This window comes from Hibiscus syriacus, unplaced genomic scaffold (genome assembly GCF_006381635.1).
Source record: "Hibiscus syriacus cultivar Baekdansim isolate YM2019G1 unplaced genomic scaffold, ASM638163v2 tig00112888_pilon, whole genome shotgun sequence".
Lineage (NCBI taxonomy): Eukaryota > Viridiplantae > Streptophyta > Magnoliopsida > Malvales > Malvaceae > Hibiscus > Hibiscus syriacus.
Genome location: NW_024063415.1, coordinates 272,420 through 295,424, shown reverse-complemented (window position 1 = coordinate 295,424; position 23,005 = coordinate 272,420). Strand labels below are relative to the sequence as shown.

Sequence of the window (23,005 nt, the reverse complement as noted above, 5' to 3'; positions counted from 1 at the left end):
CTGAAAATCAGGTTGCAGACCACTTATCTAGGCTAGAGAACATTTCAGAATGCCATGACATTTTTGATATTAAAGAAGAATTCCCTGACGAGAAAATTTTATATGGCACTGCAATTCTGTGGTACGCTGACCTCGTTAATTTTCTTGTTAGTGGTGTTTTTCCTTATGAACTAAACAGCCAGGGCAAGAAGAAGTTTCTGCATGATTCCAAGTTCTATTTTTGGGATGAGTCGTACTTATTCAAGCAATGTGTCGATCAAATGATAAGACGGTGTGTCCCCGAAGAGGAGCAACACAATATCTTATACCATTTCCACACAATAACTTGTGGAGGGCATTTTAGAGGTTCGAGGACTGCTGCAAAGGTCCTCTAATTGGGCTTCTATTGGCCATCGCTATTTAAAGATGCCCACGAATTTTGCAAGGCGTGCGTCCGATGCCAGCGCACTAGAAACATTTCCAGACGACATGAAATGCCGCTATAAAATATTCTGGAGATAGAACTTTTTGATGTTTGGGGTATTGATTTCATGGGACCATTCCCATCTTCTTTTGGGAATTTATATATTCTTCTTGCGTTGGATTACGTTTCAAAGTGGGTTGAGGCAATTGCTACGCCAAGGAACGAATCGAAGACGATGCTCAAGTTCCTTCACAAGAACATATTCACTCGATTTGGAGTACCGAGAGCCATCATCAGTGATGAAGGCACCCACTTCGATAATAGATTAATTACCAAGGCATTTCAGAAGTATGGAGTGTGACATAAGATTGCCACGACATATTGTCGTAACCGTCTTTCGGTTGGGCCCCGAATTGGGCTTCGACTTGAAATAATTGGGTTGGGAGTCGCCACCAACCAATTTAAAACGAATTTAGGTGGGTCAGACACCATCTTACCTGATCTACGTTTTTACTAGAAATGTGTCGAGTTCGGGAGTCGGTTACGGTCAAGAAAGGATTAGTACCCTTGAACCGCCCTTTCGGTACAAATTAATTTGCCGGTTGTCTTAAATTAAGAAAATTGTAATTTAAAATTAAAAGGTAAAAATACGATCACAATTACTTACATTAGATAGTTTTAAAGGTGTGGCCTTAAGAAGGTCAAAAAACCATGTTAGATAAAAAGGTAAGAAATAAATAAATAAATTAAATTAAAATGAAGAAAAAACAAATTAAATAAAAGATAAGATAAAGAAAACAAAGATAAAATAGTAAGTAAAATAAAAATAAAAAATAAAAAATAAAAATTAAAAAATAAAAAATAAAAAATAAAAAATAAAAATAAAAAATAAAAAAAAAAAAGAAAAAAATATAAATAAAATAAATAAAATAATAATAAAAAGTAAAAATAATAAGTATATATATATAAAATAAATAAAAAATAAAAAATAGCATATATATATATAAATTAATAAAACTGATAATAAAAAAAATAATATATATATAATCTAAAAACAATAAAAATATATACTAAAGTAAAAAAGAAAATGCATAAAATGTAAAAAAATATATTACATGAAAAAAAGAAAAGAAAAATAACAAAACAATTAAATAAAATGAGTAACAAGGGAAATGTGCGTATAAATAAAGTTAAATAAATAAAATAATAATAATTAAAACGTAAATGTAAGAGACCGAATCAAAAGTAAAAAAGATGCTACCTTTTATTTCCTTTTCGAATCGTTTACAATAGCTTTGCCTTTGTATTTTTCGTGTTTTCCTCTGTATTTTGTATGTAAATCGTGTGTTACAAATGGGAAGGATTACATGTATTTATAGTGAAAAAAACTAACTATTTTTAGAATCCTATTAACAATAGAATCCTAATGCAACTAGACTCCTTGCTCGGTTGTTGCACGTTTGTTGGTGTGGTTATTGCTTTAAAAGATATGGTGGTGGAAGAGTCCTCCTAGGAGAGAAACTCTTGCTAGTTCTATCTTTTAAGAAAATGGGTGTCTACAGTTTCCCCTCTTTGTCCTTTTTCGTGGAACAAAAAATAGGACAAAGATAAAAAGACACAAATTTTCGTTCAGTGGAGTTGAAGAATAACTCCTTGTCGAATTGAATTACGGATGTCTCCTCCGTCGCGAAGTCAAGTCCATCTTGAAATAATTTGAATAAGAATGTGGCTTCTCGTTGTAGTCCACTTTGGTCTTCTTCTCGATTTAAAGATCTTGACTAAAAATTAGACTGGAAAGTAATCTCTTGACTCCACAATGTTGTTGATATGCCCTCGAGCTGAATGAAACCGAACTCAAAAAGTCTTCGCTGACAGATAGCTTTTCTCGACTTAAGCTATGCTGACGGAAAAAAGACTTCTTGCTACTAAGGCACGACTAACCCATACCTTCTTCTCGGCTTGAAAAACCTCGATTGCAGCCAGACAATAATGTGATTGAGGTGTCATTGAGCTGAATGGAGTCGAACTCGATAATTTTATTAACAGATGTCCCTTCTTGCCTTGAGTTATGTTGTAAATGATGTGCCTTAGAGCTGAGCATAATCGAAGGTCTTTTGGTGACAGATAACCCTTCTAGCCTTAAGTTATGCTGTAAATGATGTGCCCTTGAAGCTGAGTGTAATCGAACTTGAGGGTTTGGTGTTTCAAGAGAAACATTTTTAAAGGTTTTTTGTGTGTGTGTTTCAAGAGAAACAATTTTGAGGTTTTTTTTTGTGTTTCAAGAGGGACAAAATTTGTTTCAAAAGGAACTGTCTCAAGAGAGACAAAACTTAGTTCTAAAAGAAACTATCTCAAGGGAGACAAAATTTGTTTTAAGGAAAATATATTCAAAGATTTTGTTTCAAGGGAAACTGTCTCAAGAGAGACAAAATTTGTTTCAAGGGAAACTGTCTCAAGAGAGACAAGATTTTGTTTCAAGGGAAACTGTCTAAAAACTCGTTTTAAGGGGAGCTGATTTAAATATTTTGTGTTTCAAGGGAAACGTTTTCAAGGTTTATGTTTCGAGAGAAACTATCTCAAGGGAGACAAAATTATTTTTCATGGGAAACTGTCTCAAGAGAGAAAAAATTAATTTCAAAGGAAATGTTTTCAATGTTTATGTTTCAAGAGAAACTGTCTCAAGAGAGACAAAATTTTGTTTTAAGGGAAACTACCCAAGCGAGATAAAATTTATTTCAAGGGAAATGTTTTCAATGTTTATGTTTCAAGGGAGACAAAATTTCGTTTCAAGGGAAACTATCTCAATCGAGATAAAATTCATTTCAAGGGAAATGTTTTCAATGTTTATGTTTCAAGAGAAACTGTTTTAAGGGAGACAAAATTTAGTTCCAAAGAAAATGTCTCAAGACGAAATGTTTCAATGAAAACAGATTCAAATATTTTGTTTCAAGGGAAACTTGGAAACTGTCTCAGGAGAGACAATGGTGAGCACGATTCCCTTTGTCGTGAAGTTGAAACCGTGGATGACCCCTTCGTTGTGAAGTTGATCCTTGGAATTGGATATCCTTCGAAACTTGGAAACTCCGTGAAGTTAAAATTAGCTCTGGAACTAAGAAATTGTTTGTTGACAGCCAGTCGCCCCTTCACTGTGAAGTTGAGGTTGTGCTGTCTCAAGTCCAATATCATTCGCTGTGAAGTTGAAATTGGCTCCAAAATTGGGAAATTGTTTGTTGACAACCAGTTGTCCCTTCGTTGTGAAGTTGAACTTGTGTTGTCTCAAGTCCAATATCATTCGCTGTGAAGTTGAAATTGGCTCTGAAATTGGGAAATTATTTGTTGACAACCAGACGTCCCTTCGTTGTGGAGTTGAACTTGTGTTGTCTCAAGTGGCACGATATCCTCCGTCATGGAGTTAAAATCGTAGGTGGCCCTTTCGTCGTGAAGTTGAGCCTTGACTTGGATATCATTCGTTGTGAAGTTGAAATCCAAGTATTATATATTGCGGGTGGACACGATTCCCTTCACTGTGAAGTCAAAACCGTGGATGACTCCTTTATTATGAAGTTTGGCTTCGAGCTTGTTCGCGTATTATGAGTACTATAAATTATACGCAAATAATGTGCAAGTATACACAATCACCCAAGTAATATAATGATGAGTGAGTATCGTCTCCACAGGGATTGGGTGAAATTACAAAAGTCTAACCAAAGCAATGCACTATTCTATCTAAGTATAGTTAGTCTTGATATATACAAATGTCACGGCAATGTAAATATGTATGCTGGTGGATATGGAGTGATGGTCTGATGGTGTACCAAATGGAAATGCAATGGCAATGATGGATGTTTAATATTGAGTATGGTGAAATGTCAAGGCAATGAAAAATGGTAAAAACAGTAAATAAAAAGAAAATAGAATGAAAAGAAAATAATCCTCACGTGATAAGCTTACAAGAGAATGAATGGTAGAGATTGATCTACGGATGCTAAACTTATTTCTCAAGTATATTTAAGCTAACTGGTCTTTACTTACTCGACAGGGCTTTCTTAAAGTGTTATAAAGAACCTAACAGAATAGGATGCCAAGGCATCTGCTCTCACTCAATGATGTTGGCCAGCCTACCCTATTGATAAAGACACCCTTTTTAGTCGTTGAAATCCTATCCTAGCCTCTTCCGAGATCTAAGGATTAAGTTTATAATATTCCTAGGCCGGTTCAAAGCCACTTGAAAATACTATAACCCATTGCTTATGAGGATCTTATCTTGCGTTTCTTTCGAATACTTACAAGTATTTTTAGTCTAGGTTCTTCCGAATACCTAACCTTCATCTAAGAAATGGATATTTCCATGCCTCTTACAAGCCTAGATGGTGAAGCATTCATAAGCAAAGCAAATAAAGAACCAAAATAAACTTAAATATACCATTAAAAATAATTCAAACAACCATTAAATCAACCACCACCAAATAAGTTAGTTCATGGTGGGGTTCAAAATATCCAAACACAAAGTCATGAAAATATTTGTTCCAACAATCCCACAAATAAATATAAAATAGCAGCAAAAAGGGAAGTTGAGAAGAAGCCTTCAACGAGCCACCAGAGGTCTCTTCTCGGCCACCGTGAACCACCTAGCTCGCTAGCTCCTTTCGGCTCCTAGCTCACCACTCCTTGGAGCTTTATCAATGGAGGAATATCCAAGGAAGAAGAAAGGAAAGAAAATAAAATGTGATTTTTGCTACCGTATGTGTCCTATTCTCTCCCCCATGAGGTGTCATATATAGTAAAAAATATCTAGGGGTAATGATGAGGTTGTTGGGTGCAAAATACCCCTCATACCCCTAGAATCACATGTTGGGTGTGAACCTTATCCTCCAAGTAGCAGTGGTCCTTTGGCAGCTCTAGCAGGCGGTTACAGCAGTCCTTCACGTGCAGAGACAGTTTTCCAGTGCCAGCTGTCCTTATGCAGAAATATTTTTTTTCTGCGCCGGAAATGCCAAGGCATTTCAATATGCTTTAGCAACGTGTGATGCCGTGGCATTACTTCCCAAAGAATCCTTTTTTTTCTTGCTATTCCCTGCACACCACAAACAAGCTGCACCTTTCCCTCAAACAGCACCATTAAGAAATAAAATATCACAACCACCACAAATGCACTATATGCAACTACATGATCCTAAAATGCCTAAAATGAGTTTTTAAACAAACAATAACTTAAGTGAAAAAGGCCTTAAAAGTATCCTTTTTAGGAAGTTAACACACCCCCAAACTTAAGCTATTGCTTGTCCTCAAGCAATTGATAGCAGTTACATAAGCAGAATGCCATGGCAATTTTCTACAGTAGGGGCGTAGGACAAAATTGAATTTCAACCCTCAGAAAAAAATAAGCTTCAACATGCTAGACTTATCAAGAATTCAAGTATTTTTCCCTAGGTCAAGATCCCTTGTGGTAGTGTGTGTGCGTGATTGTATCCAATCTATACTTAGCAAACTTAGACTATTTCTAATCAAGCCCCCTAGTTTTTGCCAAGGCATTTACTTATTCATCAAGCACATTTTTACTCCCTTTCTTTGATTTTTTTAATGCTGTTACGAAAGGAGTCAGCTCATCACACCTACTCTCCCACACTCTAGATGAAAGGGAGCATACCTTCCACCCCCGAGCTAGTTAAGTAGAGTCATCCCGTGACTACTTTCATTCACTCATATGCACAAGGCTACCATTTATTAAAGAAAGTTCCAGGCAATGCCACGGCAAAGAGGAGTGTCCCTCTACAGCTATGCCTAAGCATTTATTCACAGTTTCATTTTGAAGGGAGTTTGTTTTTGATTTTTCTTTTAAGCACAAAACTATATTTCAATGCCAAAACTAACTAGAGTTCTTTTATAAAAATTTTCTAAATTTTCTAAGTATAGATAACATACAAATCGTGTAAAAGTTTTTCACAAAGAATCAAGCCCTAGAGTGAGTTCTATCATTCTCAACAGTCATTTACATTTAGATTCTAGCCTAACATTATCATCATCGGGTATCCTCAAAATATTTCATCTAACTGTCCTACCATTTTCTGATGCCATGGCATAAACCTATGCTAATGCTATCATGCATATGACCTACCAAGAACCATACCTCCCCCAAACTTAAGGGAAGCATTGCCCTCAATGCTGAAAGAGAACTATACTAAATATAAACTATATGCCATGCAATGAAATGCAACTAAATGAGAATGGATGTAAGAGAGGTACCTCATTGACTGCGTGGTGTTGCCTTGGAGGTGCTAGCAGCTCCTCGTCGGGTGCGCTTGCGTATAGGTGCTGGGCTGGGCTCGGACGAAGTGGAGTAATAATGTGCAATATTAGAGCGTCCAGCCGTGGTTTTGATGCATTTGCTATGACGTGGTGCATGAGAAGGTTTGGGTGCTGGGACAGGGCTGTGTGTTTCTTCGACAGGGAAAGTGAGCAGATATTCAGGAGTCTCGGACCGGTGTGTATCAGGAGTAGGGTCATCAACTGGAGGATCGACTACATCGTGCTCAGGCTCTGGAGATGCCTCGACATTGAATGCCGGTAGAATTTCATCTGGGAAACCAGGGAAATTCCGTTGACCGTGGGGAATAATTTCTTGAAAAAACGATTCCACCACAGCATCTCGATGCTTCACATATCCAAAGAAGTTACAGATGTCACCGTGTAAAGCATGCAAGTGTGTCCGAGTCTGCATCACAGCTTCCTCGAGAGCAAGTAACCTTGCCTCGGCATTTGATTGTGTAGTACTTACAGATTGCTCATGAACAGATTCTTTAGATTTAGGATTTTCAAGTCTTAATAGAAGTGGGAGTCTGGCTCTAGTGATGCCCAATAAACCAGGTAAAATTTCATCAAAAGCATTTTACTCAACTTTTTTTACGACATAAAGCGATAATTAAGTTAGGAAACACCAAAGCACTTGCCTTTTTACCACAACAGTCGTTAACTTGCTGAACAATAATACGACCCACATCGATCGGATGGGATTCCATTATTGAATGTAAAAGCAATAAGCATGAAAGTGATATCGTCGTGTTGTGAGAAGTCGGCATGAGTTTATGCTTAAGGAAGTGATTCCATAACTTGGCGCACGACTGAAGACGTTCTCGGTTAACCAAGTATCGACTCGTTTGACGCCCATTCCACTCAGTGTTTTCAAAACAAAGGTCCTCCATGACCCCATCGTATGTGTTGCTATCAGCCTCCTCTTCGAACTTGGCATGGTTATCCACAACATCCTGCAAATGAAGATAACGATTAATAGTAGAAGGTGTAAAATGGATCTGCTTACCTCGAACGAAGATGGAGTGTTGGTTGGGCTTGGAAATATTCGCGTAGAACTCCTTAACCACCGAGGCATTCACCGAACCAGGATGACGGGTAAATTTCTTCCACTTGAGCGGTGTCACGATGTCCATAACATCGGGTCCAAAACCACCATCAGTTTCCTCGCTAAAAATAAATCCTAACTCAAAAAAGAGTTTCCGGTTCTTAAAGTTTTGGAACCAAGCCTTGGCCTCGTCATCTTCGAACTATTGCCAAGCGGTAGTATTGGTTGGAGCCGGTCTTGAACACACCATTTTTGTGTGTATATGAAGCAAGAAAAATGATAAAGGAAGAAACTTTTGAAAGCTTTAAAAACTTGGATGTATTTTGGCTATGGAGAGAATAATAAAAGAAGAAGATGAATGAAGGAAATAGAAAAAGTAAAAGTTAAAATGAAAGAGAAAAAATTAATAAAGAAAGAGAAAAGAAAAAGTTAAAAATTTAAGAGGGAAAATGTGCGATAGGATGGTTAAGAGAGGAGTGAGTGGGTGGGGGTTTGTGCGTGCATGGGGAAGAAAAAATAACTGCCAAAAGGTAATGATGGTGATAGGACAAGTCTGTGGAAAGAGAAAAAGAAATGTCAGAAATTAAATTAAATAAAAAGAAACAAATCAAAAGAATATCTCTCCAATTAATGCATTGTCCTTTCATCCCTTTGGTAACCGCTCCTTGCACGGTTTGCAGTACTGTGGTCCCTACAAATCATATCAAAAATTAATTACAAAATGAAATAAAAATAAAAATAAAGAAAAATTTAAAATATAAATTTTTATTTATGCACAGACACAAATTCGATGACGTGGCATCGAATTTTGGTTCTCCTCTGGGCACGCTTCAGTATCGTGCAGACATAACACGTCCTTGTTGTGTGGTGGTTGAACTCCATTGTAGGCTTTCAGACGCTGGACATTGACCTTGAAGATCATCCCATTGTCTATTCTCTTGATGTCAACAGCTCCATGGGGATAGACATAATGCACCTCAAATGGTCCTGACCATCGAGATTTGAGTTTCCCAGGAAAGAGTTTGAGTCTGGAGTTGTAAAGCAAGACTTTTTGCCCCTCATGAAAATGCCGTGGCATCAGTTTTTGGTCATGCCACTTCTTGGTTTTCTCCTTGTATATCCGAGCATTCTCATATGCTTGTGCTCTAAACTCTTCTATTTCGTTAAGTTCAAGTAATCTCTGCTCCCCAGCTAGTTGAGCATCGAAATTTAATCGCTTGATGGCCCAATAAGCTTTGTGTTCAAGCTCAACCGGGATATGACAAGCTTTACCATACACCAACTTAAAGGGTGACATCCCCTAAGGAGTCTTGAATACAGTTCTGTATGCCCAAAGTGCTTCATCCAACTTTGGCGACCAATCCTTACGCCTTGGGTTCACCACTTTCTCTAAAATCTGCTTGATCTCTCGATTAGATATCTCTGCTTGGCCATTTGTATGCGGATGATATGCCGTGGCAATCTTATGTCAAACTCCATATCTCTTCAATTCCTTGGAAATCAACTTGTTATCAAAGTGGGTTCCCTCATCACTAATGATAGCACGAGGTACTCCAAATCGAGTGAAAATATACTTGTACAAAAACTTGAGTACGGTCTTGGAGTCATTCCTTGATGTTGCTATTACTTCCACCCATTTTGACACATAATCCACAGCAAGCAATATATATAATTTTCCTTCAGAAGATGGGAATGGTCCCATAAAATCGATGCCCCACACATCAAACAGCTCTATCTCCAAAATATTTTGCACCGGCATTTCATGCCGTCTGGAGATGTTTCCAGTCCATTGGCATCGATCACATCCTTTGTAAAATGCTTGGGCATATTTAAACAGAGTTGGCCAGTAAAAGCCTGATTATAGGACCTTAGAAGCAGTCCTTGCTCCACCAAAATGGCCTCCAATTGGGGCTGAATGACAATGGTACAAAATATCACTTTGCTCCTCTTCAGGTACACATCGTCTAATGAGCTGATCGGCACAATGCTTGAATAAATATGTCTCGTCCAAAAAATAGTGCCTTGCATCGTGCTTGAACTTCTTTTTAGCCTGACTATTCAAATCAAAAGGCACAATTCCACTAACAAGAAAATTAACAAGGTCAGCGTACCACGGGATTGCCGTGGCATATAAAATTTTCTCATCAGGAAATTCCTCTTGGATATATACAGTGTCATGGCATTTAGAATTGTTCTCTAGCCTAGATAAGTGATCAACAACTTGATTCTCAGTTCCTTTTCTATCTACCACCTCTAAGTCAAATTCTTACAAAAGTAAGATCCACCTAATAAGTCTAGGCTTGTCATCTTTTTTGTTCACTAAGTATTTTATAGCCGAATGATCAGTGTGAACAATAACTTTAGTGCATATTAGGTAAGGTCTAAATTTATCAAAAGCAAATACCACGGCAAGTAATTCTTTCTCAGTGGTGGTGTAGTTTAATTGTGCTTCATTTAAAGTGCGGCTAGAGTAATAAATAACATGAAACATTTTACCTCAGCGTTACCCCAAAACAGCTCCTACGGCATAATAGCTTACTTCACACATCAGCTCAAATGGTGATGTCTAATCGGGAGGGACTACAATGGGGCTGAGATCAGTTGTCGTTTCAGCTCAGTAAATGCGTCGAGGCATAATTCGTCAAACACAAAGGGTTGGTTTTGTTGAAGCAATGTGCATAAGGGCTTAGAAATCCTGGAGAAGTCTTTGATAAACCTTCTATAGAATCCAGCATGTCCAAGAAAACTTCTTATGCCCTTGACCAAAGTTGGTGGTGGAAACTTTTCAATCACTTCAATCTTCGCCTTATCAACCTCAATACCCTTGTAAGAAATGAAAGCACCATGAAGTGACATTTTTCCCAATTTAAGACCAACTCAGCCTCCTCGCATCTCTTGATAACTTTTGCTAAATTGCCGAGGCATCATTCAAAATCGTCCCCACAAACAGAAAAGTCATCCATGAAAATCTCCAAAAAATCCTCAACCATGTCTGAAAATATGGCTTGCATACAGTGCTGAAATGTTACCGGGGCATTACAGAGTCCAAAAGGCATCCTCCTAAAGGCAAAAGTGCCATAGGGACAAGTAAATGTAGTCTTCTCCTGGTCCTATGGTGCGATGGCAATTTGATTGTACCCCGAGTACCCATCCAAAAAGCAATAGAATGCTTTGCCGGCTAATCGATCCAACATTTGGTCGATGAAAGGTAGAGGAAAATGGTCCTTATTTGTAGCTTTGTTGAGTTTTCTATAGTCCATGCATATCCTCCATCCGGTCACAGTGCGAGTGGGTAATAGCTCATTATCCTCATTAGTAACCACCGTCGTGCCTCATTTCTTTGGAACACATTAGACATGGCTCACCCATGAGCTATTTGAGATAGGGTAGATCACTCCAGCGTCAAGCCATTTTAGAATTTCTTTCATCACCACTTGCTTCATAGCATGGTTGAGTCTTCTTTGTGGTTCTATTGAATTGACGTGGCAATCTTCAAGTAGAATCTTGTGCATGCAGATCGTGGGACTTATGCCTTTCAAATCGGCCATAGTCCAACCAATTGTTTTATTATGATGCATCAACACACTTAACAAACTTTGCTCTTGATTAGCAGTAAGGTTAGCGGAAATAATCACCGGTAAAGTCTCATTGATACCTAAGTATACATATTTAAGATGCCCTGGCAAAGTCTTAAGCTCTAGAGTGGGTGCATGCATTAATGAAGGCTTAGGAGGAATAAATTCATCAAAATTTAGAGGTTCAAAATTCATACCTGATCTAGCTTGTAGTAAGCTAAATTGTTCCTCCAACATTAGAAAGTTGTCGGACTCCACTAAGCTTTCATCATCCACCCATTATTCATTTTCTGCTAACTGAATAAAATTGTTCTGGCAAAGATGTTCAGTCTCTTCTTCAATCACTGAGTTCTATTTAGAAATGCCTTAGCATTCTTCAGTATCATCAACATATTTGAGCGTTCGAAAAACATTGACAGTCACACACTAATCAGCCACTCTCATGGTGAGTTCACATTTTTCACAGTCTATCAAGACACGTCCAGTGGCTAGGAAAGGTCTTATCAGAATGATTGGTGCCTTGGCATCAACTTCGCAGTCCAGAATTAAGAAGTCGACTGGAAACAAAAACTTATCCACCCTTACTATGACATCCTCGACTCTCCCTTCAGGTTTCACATGGGATATGTCGGCAAGTTGTAAAATAACTGAGGTGGGTCTTGCATCTCCTATACCAAGCTTCAAGAATATCGATTTCGAAATTAAGTTGACACTTGAATCAAGATCACACAGAGCCTTTCCAACGAAATTAGCTCCAATTGAACAAGGAATAATGAAGTTGCCCGGATCATTTCTCTTTAGCGGCAACTTACTCAATGAAGAATAAAATTCTGTTGTCGTGGCAACAGTCTCTACTTTCCTCTTCTTGGTACAGATTTCCTTCAGAAATTTGGCATACATCGGCATCTGTTCAACAGCTTCCAAGAGAGGTATGTTGATATGGAGCTGATCAAGAATGTCTACGAACTTCTTGAACTGAACTTCATCATTATGCTTCTTCAATCTTTGCGGGAAGGGTAGGGGAGGTCTAGCTTCCTTAGCTGTAGGAATATAATTTGCTTTTGCCTTGGCATCAAAATCTGGTATCTTACTAGAATCCTCCTCCTTGTCATTCTCAGTAACTCTATCATCATGTAATTCAACTTCAGTAGTGGGATTAAAATCATCATGTTGTGGCCCACTATCCTTGACTTGTTGATTGATTTGTGTTCCACTTCTAAGAGTTAACATATTGCAGTGCTCTTTTCCAGGTGCTCTAGTGACTTCAGTATCACTTGGCAAACGTCCTTGCTGACGCTCTTGCAATGCCGTATCAATCTGACCAACTTGACCTTCCAAAGCTCTCAGAGACGAGCTATGGCTTTGAAGTAAGGCGCCTTGACTATGAAGTAAAGCTCCTTGATTCTTAATTGAAGTAGAATGGTCTTACAGCATTATCTTCGTAGTGGATATGAACTCTTGAATTGTAGCTTCCAATGAACTCATGCTTGCTGAAGATGAAGCTCCTTTGTTGGAATTATGCCATGGCATAGCATTTTGGTAACCTTGAGGCTCATTGTGATTCTGCTGCCGAGTAGGTTGATTAACATTGTGGGATCCTTGATTTCCCCATGAAAAATTGGGATGCTGACGCCATCCAGCATTATAAGTGTTAGAATAAGGATTTTTGTTGCCTCAATTGTAATTACCTACAAAGTTGATGGACTCATGGTTGGTTGGGCATTCACTCTCGTGATGATTGCCTTGGCATAACAGACATGCCAGGCTAATTGTTTTCACTTCCTTCACATCAGTGGAACGTTGTAAGTTCTTCAACATATTAGTGATGGCTGAGAGTTGAGTGGACACCGAATCCTTAGTATCTAACTCAAATGCTCTAGGTGTTCTCCTTCCACTCCCAAGCCTTGATAAAGGAAACTGATAATCATTATTAGCAATTCTGTCCAATATAGCAAACGCCTCAGTAGGTGATTTATCCAGCAATGTCCCATTTGCCGAGGCATCCAGTAACATATTCGTGGGTGAATTGACTCCATTATACAACATGACTACTTGAGTCCAAACATGAAAACCATGATTTGAGCACTTCCGAAGCAAACTCTTGTAACGATCCCAACACTTATACATGGATTAGTCGTCGCCCTGGCGAAAAGAAGATATTTCATTCCTTAGCTGCGTATTCATGTTTGGTGGGTTGTACCTCAATAAGAAACTCTTGCAAAGATCAGCCCATGATTCCATAGAATCGGCTGGTACACCACTCAACCAAGCCCTTGCTCGGTCACGCAATGAATACGGAAAAAGCTTTATTTTCAAAAAATCCTCATGCACTCCTTTTTGGCAAAAAGAATCACAAACTTCCAGAAAATTGCGAATGTATTGCCTGGCATCTTCAGTTGGCATACCCCCAAACTTCCCAATAGAATTCAACATGTTGAACATGACTGGTTTTAGCTCAAAATGTGCAGCTTGAATTTCAGGTGCCACAATCCCAGGATTCAGATCATCCAGCATCGGATTTAAGTGATCGCGAATAACACGCGGCCTAACAACAGGATCAACATTGTCTAATACCGCGATATTATGATTTCCATCATCCTGACCAATGCCTTGGTTTCCAATCTGATACATATTTCTTTGAGCACGTCTTCTTTTTTTAAAGAGTCTTTCAATCTCAGGTTCTATTGGTTCCAAAGGCTCTTCAGAATTTCTTCTAGGAATACACTAGATAAACCTAAAAATAAAACAAAAATGTCAAGTAAACTATACACAAATAAAAATGCAAAACAAAATAAAATGCTCTGGCAAAACTAAATAACTTCAAGCTGCCAATCCCCGGTAACGGTGCCAAAAACTTGTTCGCGTGTTGTGAGTACTGTAAATTATACGCAAATAATGTGCAAGTATACACAATCGCTCAAGTAATATAATGATGAGTGAGTATCGTCTTCATAGGGATTGGGTGAAATTACAAAAGTCTAACCAAAGCAATGCACTATTCTATCTAAGTATAGTTAGTCTTGATATATACAAATGTCACGGCAATGTAAATGTGTATGCTGGTGGATATGGAGTGATGGTCTGATGGTGTAGCAAATGGAAATGCAATGGCAATGATGGATGTTTAATGTTGAGTATGGTAAAATGTCAAGGCAATGAAAAATGGTAAAAACAGTAAATAAAAAGAAAATAGAATGAAAAGAAAATAATCCTCACGTGACAAGCTTCCAAGAGAATGAATGGTAGGGATTGATCTACGGATGCTAAACTTATTTCTCAAGTATATTTAAGATAACTGATCTTTACTTACTCGACAGGGCTTTCCTAAAGTGTTCTAAAGAACCTAACAGAATAGGATGCCAAGGCATCTGCTCTCACTCAACGATGTTGGCCAGCCTACCCTATTGATAAAGACACCCTTTTTAGTCGTTGAAATCCTATCCTAGCCTCTTTCGAGATCTAAGAGATTAAGTTATAATATTCCTAGGCCGGTTCAAAGCCCCTTGAAAATACTATAACCCATTGCTTATGAGGATCTTATCTTGCGTTTCTTCCGAATACTTACAAGTATTTTTAGTCTAGGATTCTTCCGAATACCTAACCTTCATCTAAGAAATGGATATTTCCATGCCTCTTACAAGCCTATATGGTGAAGCATTCATAAGCAAAGCAAATAAAGAACCAAAATAAACTTAAATATACCATTAAAAATAAAGTTCAAACAACCATTAAATCAACCACCACCAAATAAGTTAGTTCATGGTGGGGTTCAAAATATCCAAACACAAAGTCATGAAAATATTTGTTCCAACAATCCCACAAATAAATATAAAATAGCAACAAAAAGGGAAGTTGAGAAGAAGCCTTCGACGCGCCACCGGAGGTCTCCTCTCGGCCACCGTGAACCACCTAGCTCGCTAGCTCCTTTCGGCTCCTAGCTCACCACTCCTTGGAGCTTTATCAATGGAGGAATATCCAAGGAAGAAGAAAGGAAAAGAGAAAATAAAAATGTGATTTTTGCTACCGTATGTGTCCTCTTCTCTCCCCCATGAGGTGTCATATATAGTAAAAAATATCTAGGGGTAATGATGAGGTTGTTGGGTGCAAAATACCCCTCATACCCCTAGAATCACATGTTGGGTGTGAACCTTATCCTCCAAGTGGAAGTGGTCCTTTGGCAGCTCTAGCAGGCGGTTACAGCAGTCCTTCACGTGCAGAGACAGTTGTCCAGTGCCAGCTGTCCTTATGCAGACTTTTTTTTTTCTGCGCCGAAAATGCCAAGGCATTTCAATATGCTTTAGCAACGTGTGATGCCACGGCATTACTTCCCAAAGAATCCTTTTTTTCTTGTTATTCCCTGCACACCACAAACAAGCTGCACATTTCCCTTAAACAGCACCATTAACAAATAAAATAGCACAACCACCACAAATGCACTATATGCAACTACATGATCCTAAAATGCCTAAAATGAGCTTTTAAACAAACAATAACTTAAGTGAAAAAAGCCTTAAAATTAGCCTTTTTAGGAAGTTAACAGAGCTAGATATCTTTCGTCGTGAAGTTGAAATATACTCTCGAGCGAATTGTGTCGCTTTGAGTTCAATATCATTCGCCGTGAAGTTGAAATTGACTCTGACTGAAACTAGAAAGTTGTTTTGTTGTCAGACAGTCGCCCCTTCACTGTGAGGTAGAGCAACCACCATGTGCTTTTGAATCGAGCATCCTTTATCTTGAAGTTGAAACTTGACTCTAAAAGCTGTAAAAACTTATGTATACAAAAAATGATAAATGCGATGCTCTTAAGTATGTCTAAGATGCATGTAACATGAATTAGTTATGTTTTATCCCATGGATGGAGTCTCGTGCTTTATGTACTTGTTTCTTTATATGGAGGAAATGCCTTCAAAAGGTCTGATAATTTGCATCAGGATGTTGAATTCCCAAAGATGTCCCAATATTTGATGTTGAATCTCAAAAAATGCCCCAACACTTTATGTTAAATCTAAAAAAAATGGCCCAACATTTGATGTTGAATCTTCAAAGATGCCCTCATTGTTTATGATTTCTTGCTTCAGCATTGATTCTAAGCATGAGTTTTGTGTTTGAGAGCCACATGTCATTTACCAAGATCCACTTTAGAAAGATTGTCTTGTTTTGAAAAAATGTTTTTCTTTCTTTTTTATTTTAAAAGTTCTGAAAATATCAAAAAAAGAGTTTCGAAAAATGTTTAACCAAAAGTTTTGAAAATATTTCCCCTTTCACGGTTTTACAATTGAGACAGATCATAAAACTAGAGTTCATTGGATATCAAAGAATTAATTACATTGTTAATCCTTCAATAAATTAAAGTCGTTTGACACATGCCAAGATCAAATCTATTTTTGGGAAATGGTTAAGTAAGGAAAGGATTAAAATGTCTCAGGTTATTGTGTTTGGTCAAAGGTTTGGCATTTTTGTTTATTTGATGCTCAAAGGTTTGATGGGGTATCTTGCATGCTCCTCTGTTGGAAGTGTTCTCCGATTCCTAGCTTTCATAGTCAAGCTAGGATTGTGCGATGCCTTATCAAGGAATTCGTGTGACCGCCTCAGCTGCCCAATTTTTGTATTCGAGTCGCCTTTTCAAGTTTTCAACTCGAATCTTCCTTTGGTTTCAAGACATCATTCGTAATTTACATCTTAAACCCCCTTTTGTTATTTTTCTCTATCATGCATTAATTACACTATTTTTTGCAAATAAAGATTAATCCTGATGTGCGAGATGAAATCTGAAGATAGTCTCTTCTGTTTAGAAATCCATGTATGATTAGAATGGACTTTTAATGCACGTAACGTAGGTCATGGTTCATGGCTATGAAAGAAAGGGATAAAAGGCTCAAATAAGTGTTTAAGGGTGATTAAACCAAGGATCAATTCATTATGATGTCTTCAATCATATATTGCTCAATTTGAATCTGTTGTTATATGTCTCTCTCTTGATGCTCCATGATCTTCTAGTGGAGTGATTCAGTAATTCAGAAATGATTGTGCTTGATCGATCTCATTTGATGCTCTATGATCTTCGAGTGAAGTGGTTCAGTGATTCGGAAATGATTGTGCTTGATCAATCTCATAGTTTGAATCTCGATGCCTCATTTGAATCGAGAGAATCTTTGCATATGCATCTTGTCTTTTTTTTTCTTCAATTTTCCTTTTTTTCTGTTTTTATTTTCTTTTTTTTTCTCTTTATGTTCTGATTGAATCTTCGCACTTGGCATTTGGTTCACCTTTCGGTATCTCATCTGAATCAATGTCTTCACTCATGCAAGAAGATTTTCTCCACCTTACCCCCAGTGTGGAGGGTGATCCTTGGTTAGGGTTGAATCAGAAGAAAAATACTATAGGCTCAAAATGGGACACAAGGGATATATATTTTCTCCTGTTGTGAAGGGATGAAGAAAGAAAGCCGTTCATCATTTCATACATGGAAGTCCTCACAGAAGATGTATCCCGAGGGGGATAGATTTTCAGGATTAATTTTTATTCACATGAAAACAATGTAATTAATGCATGGTAGAATTATTTCAAGTGAATTCTTCTTTCTGCTTCTTGCCGTCAACATGTCTCAATGTTCATGCTCCCTACGAGATGCCCCAATTTGTGTATTAGAAGAAGGATTATGTTCAAATGAACAACTCAATGCCTTGGGTTTTAATGGCATAAAAATGTCAATTTTGAGTCTAAAAAGATAATGGTGTGACTTTATTTGACTCAAAGAAAGATATGGGTGTATCAAAAGATAAAGGTAATGTTCAAAAGTTTCAAAGGGAGGTAATGTCAAAATTTGGTCTTTTTGGTAATGAACATGAGTTATTTTGGGTAAAGAATCAAGGTATTTTATTTTGGGGTTTGAGACAGGATAAGAAAGGTCTAATCTTGCCATATGTCAAAAATCTATAATTCTTGAAGAATTAAAAGAATCCTTAATTCATTTAATATTCAAAGAACTAAAGATTAAAATTTGTTCAATTGCTCCACCTTAGAAAGTAGCATAAATTCAATTATTTAAAAGATTAAGCAAACATGAAAAATCAAAGACATGTTCAAACAAAACAATCCTCTAAGTGCAAATGATATATACAATGTCCCATTATTCGGCTGTTCATGCACCTGAATCCATCAAGTTTTGGATCTCGCGCTTCAGCGCCTTATAGTTCTCATAGGAATGTATGGAGCATCCTATGTGGCAACTGCAAACAGCTTCAACATCGTAGCCCTTAGGATATGTTGACTCTTTTCTCAGATCATCCTGGCAGGTATAGTCATATAACCAGCTGATCGGGCTCATTCGTTGTGATTTCAGTTTTTTTCTTTTGATGTTACAATCTTGCTTCCATGTGGTGTCATGTGGTTAAAACCACTTCATCGAATTCTCCATGAAGAAATTTCATGTTTTTGAAAATGCTTAAAAAATGAAATATAGATGCAAAATGCAAAAATGCATGAAATGTTCGAGGCATTGATCCAAAAAAATGTATGTTATTATAAATAATCTTTATTGGGACAAAAGTGTTTTATCTTTTAAGAGACAATAAACATATTTAAAGGTACATCCAGACTAAATCCTCTAAACCCTGAAACAAGTTGACTAGTCTTATGCTTTCTTCTGTCACCGGTCGAATACCCTGCCGAACCGCTCCGGCTTCTCTACCTAAATCGTGCAAGTGACGAGCTGTTTTTGTACTTGTTCCCAGAAGTATCGAATGACTTCATCTCTAGCTTTCATCCTTTGCTGAACCTGTTCTATAACGGAAACATCATTGAAATCCTCCATCAAAGGGATTATCTGAAGTTCATTGAATTTGTCGATAATGGCTTCCAATTCAGCTATCGTTTTGTCATCTTGTTCTTGTTGTCTTTGAATGGACTCTCGAAGTCAGTAACCTTTTTCTCGTCTTGCCCCTGCCACCTTTATCAACCCATTTTTGAAAAGTTGACTTTTGATCTATTTGATTGTGAACACCATGTCTTCTTGATCGAATGTGACACATAGTTGTCTTCCAGATTATCCTCATTTTCTTTCTGAGTCTTTTCTGACCATTGTCGGACCCCTGCGTTTTTCACCTCTTGTATTACAACCCCTTTGTCCATTAATTCAGATTATTCATGTTTTAACAAACATGTTTTTGGTGGATCAACACCTCTTTTAAATGATGCAAATGATGAAAATAAATAAAAGAGAACAAAAGTAAAATAGAGTTAGTGAGGTAAATCAAAACAATAATAAAAATGAAAAATACTACCCCATATGCTTTAACTCCTACCCGGACATGATCTCTATCCCGCATGCTAATTCCACACAAATCCTAACTGCATATTTGTCTAGTTCGCATGCTTTGAACAGAAAGTAAAGCATGAAACAAAACAACCTAGGGTTTGGATTACATGTATTTATAGTGAAAAAACTAACTATTTTTAGAATCCTATTAATAATAGAATCCTAATGCAACTAGACTCCTTGCTCGATTTTTGCACATTTGTTAGTGTGGTTATTGCTTTAAAAGATATGGTGGTGGAAGAGTCCTCCTAGGAGAGAAACTCTTGCTAGTTCTATCTTTTAAGAAAATGGGTGTCTACACATATCACCCGCAGAAAAATGGGCAAGATGAAGTGTCCAATCGAGAAGTCAAGCAAATCTTTGAGAAGGTGGTAAACCTTCGAATGAAAGATTGGTCCCCCAAGCTCGATGAAGCATTATGGGCTTATAGGACGGCATTCAAAACGCCTCTGGGAATGTCGCCTTTTAAGATGGTATATGAAAAAGCCTGCCACCACCCAGTTGAGTTAGAACACAAGGCATATTGGGCAATCAAGAAATTAAACTTCGACGCACAACTTGCTGGGGAGAAACAATTTCTCTACTTGAATGAAATGGAGGAGTTTAGAGCGCAAGCATATGAAAATGCCAAGCTCTACAAGGAAAATACTAAAAATAGGCATGAAAAAAACCTTTTGCCGCGACATTTTCATGTGGGCCAAAAAGTGCTTCTTTTCAACTCAAGGCTCAAACTCTTCCCTTGTAAACTAAAGTCACGATGGTCGGGACCTTTTGAAGTTCACCATGTTTACCCATATAGTGTTGTTGATATCAAGAACATAGACGATGGATCCATTTTTAAAGTCAATGGCCAGCGCCTGAAGGCTTACCAAGGAATCCCACCTGTGCGTGACAAGTCGGCGCTACTCTTGCACTATGTCGACACTGGTTCGGCATCTTAAGGATGCCATGACATTTTAAATTTACTCCTGAACATAAATAATTTTTATTTTACTATTCTTTTAGTTTTTATTCTTTTATTTAATTAATTAGGTTTATTTTATTTTTGCAAGGATTAACCCACATGGAGAGCACGTGAAGTGTGTGGAGGAAGATTGAGCAAATTTTGGGCGGCAAACTTGAATAGTAAAAGGAGGGAAACTTTTTCACTTTTCATTTTCACTTAAGCTTAAAATTTCTACTTTTTTTTTGTTTTATTCCCGCCTAGACCCCACCATATCCACTTTTATACCCCACAAAATCTCTCTTTTGTTTTATCTTCTTCTTTTGTTTCACTTTAATTTTTCTTCTTTCTCTTTCATCTTCTTCTCCCCTCCTTTGTCGAAACCGCCATAACCACCGCCAAGTTCTAAGCTTTTTCAACTTTTCTTTGTTTTCTCTTTGAACAATGGTCCGATCAAGACCCCCTCCACCACCCTCGCCACCTCACTTTATTGATGATGCCACCCGATATCTTTTCCAAACTATCAAGAATCGACGAGTCTTTTTCGAGTTGGGGTTTGTCTTTCCCGGGGAGGAGGATGCCGATATGGGGAGCGAAGTGCTTGATGTGGTCACCAAACATAAGTGGAAAAAATTTGCCAAGCCTCATGCCGCCGTCAATGCAACTATTGTGAAGGAGTTTTATTCAAACATCACCGAGCCAAATCAATATGTCATGGTGGTTCGCGACATTTCTATTTCTTTTACTCCTTTTGCCATTAATCGTTATTTTAAACTGCAGATTGCTGAAGACCATCATGCTAGTTTCGCTCAAAAAGCTGACAACAAAACTTACCAAGACATCCTGGAAGACCTCTGTCTTCCTGACACGCAATGGAATGGTCAGGAAATAAGCCGCAAGATCGTGGACCAGGAGAGGCTACTTCCACAAGTGAAGTTGTGGAATCATTTCATGAAGCACAAACTCTTACCCACTTCCCACAACACCACAGTGTCCTGCCAGCGGATGCTCTGGCTATATTCCATCATATTCGGGCGAGCCCTCGATGTACGGAAAATTATTGTGGACCAGGCTCATCTGTGCCTGAAGTGACCTGCAAGTGCCCTGGTATTTTCAAATCTCATCACCACTTTATGTTGTAAAAAGAAGGTTCCTGAAGAATTGTTTGATGAGCTTTTACCGGGTATTGTTGGCATTACCAAAGCGAAAATCACTCTGTTGTTGGGTTACAAGGAAACCAAAGGGAAGGAAAATGAGGCAACCACATCTTGCACTACACCATTTCCATATGCCAGGGCAACTTCAAACGCCCTGGAGCAGGCAGTCCAACGCACTCAAGAGCATGTCGGGCAGCTGTCCGAAAAACTGATGACATATTTTACCTATGCTAAGCGTTGAGATGCGTTTCTCAATAATGCCTTGATGGAGTTTCTACCACACACAAACTTTACCATCCCTGTTTTCCCTGAATCACTGGTGCCACCAAATGAGGATGCTGAGGCATCTACAGAAGTACTCTGCCCCGTTCCAACTGATGATCAACACTCATCCAATAGAGATAATCACCAGACCACTGAAGCAGAAGAGCCTGTTGACCCTGATCCAGTCCATGCTGTGTCACCTGATGTAGACCGATAAGCCAACCTCCAACTCGCTAATATCCCGGAACCAGCACAATTTGTTGAACCCTTGGCGGCAGAGTAACCTGATATTCCGTAACCTGCTGCACCAATAGAAGAAGAACACCCTGAGGTACCACAACCCCCGGAGTCAACCGAGGAGTCACAATTCGAGATGCCACAACAATCTCCTTTTCGTAGGAGCCGACGTCACCTTAAGAAGACATCTCAGCATCGGGAGCCTCCACTCCCAGTTGTTCCAAAAGGACCCAACACTCCTCCAGCCGCACCTGCGTCTGACTCTGAACATTCTAGCCCCGTAAAACTAAGAAAGCGCACTCGCCGTGCAACCGCTGCACCACCACCCACGTGAAGCCAAGGTACCTTGCATCTGCATTGCATTCATACCATGTAGTTTCATTTTCCTTATTTTTAGTAAGCATTGGGGATAATAATTTTCTCAAGTTTGGGGGAAGTAGGGTTCTCGCATCACTGCATGATAGTAGTAGTAAAATACATATGCCATGACATTAGTAATTGCCTGAATAGTTTTTTGAATTAGTTAATGATGCCCGATGATGATGAATGTGATGGCTAAGATAGAATGTACATGACTGGTTGAGGATGATAGAACCAACCCTAGGACTTGTTTCTCTGAAATTCTTGAATGCACGATTGTATGTTTTCCATGCTTGAGAAACTTAGAAATTTTTTGTAAGAGAATTCTTAAAATGTCGTGGCATAAAACTTTGACTGTTGAAAGCCCCGTTTATGCTTTGCTAAAAAAATTATGA

At 38.2% G+C, this 23,005-nt stretch overlaps 1 pseudogene; it reads right to left on the bottom strand.

Moving 5' to 3' along the window:
* Window positions 1–8,700: 8,700 nt before the first annotated feature.
* On the bottom strand, window positions 8,701–9,273 carry LOC120184422 (annotated as a pseudogene).
* Between the last annotated feature and the right edge of the window lie 13,732 nt (window positions 9,274–23,005).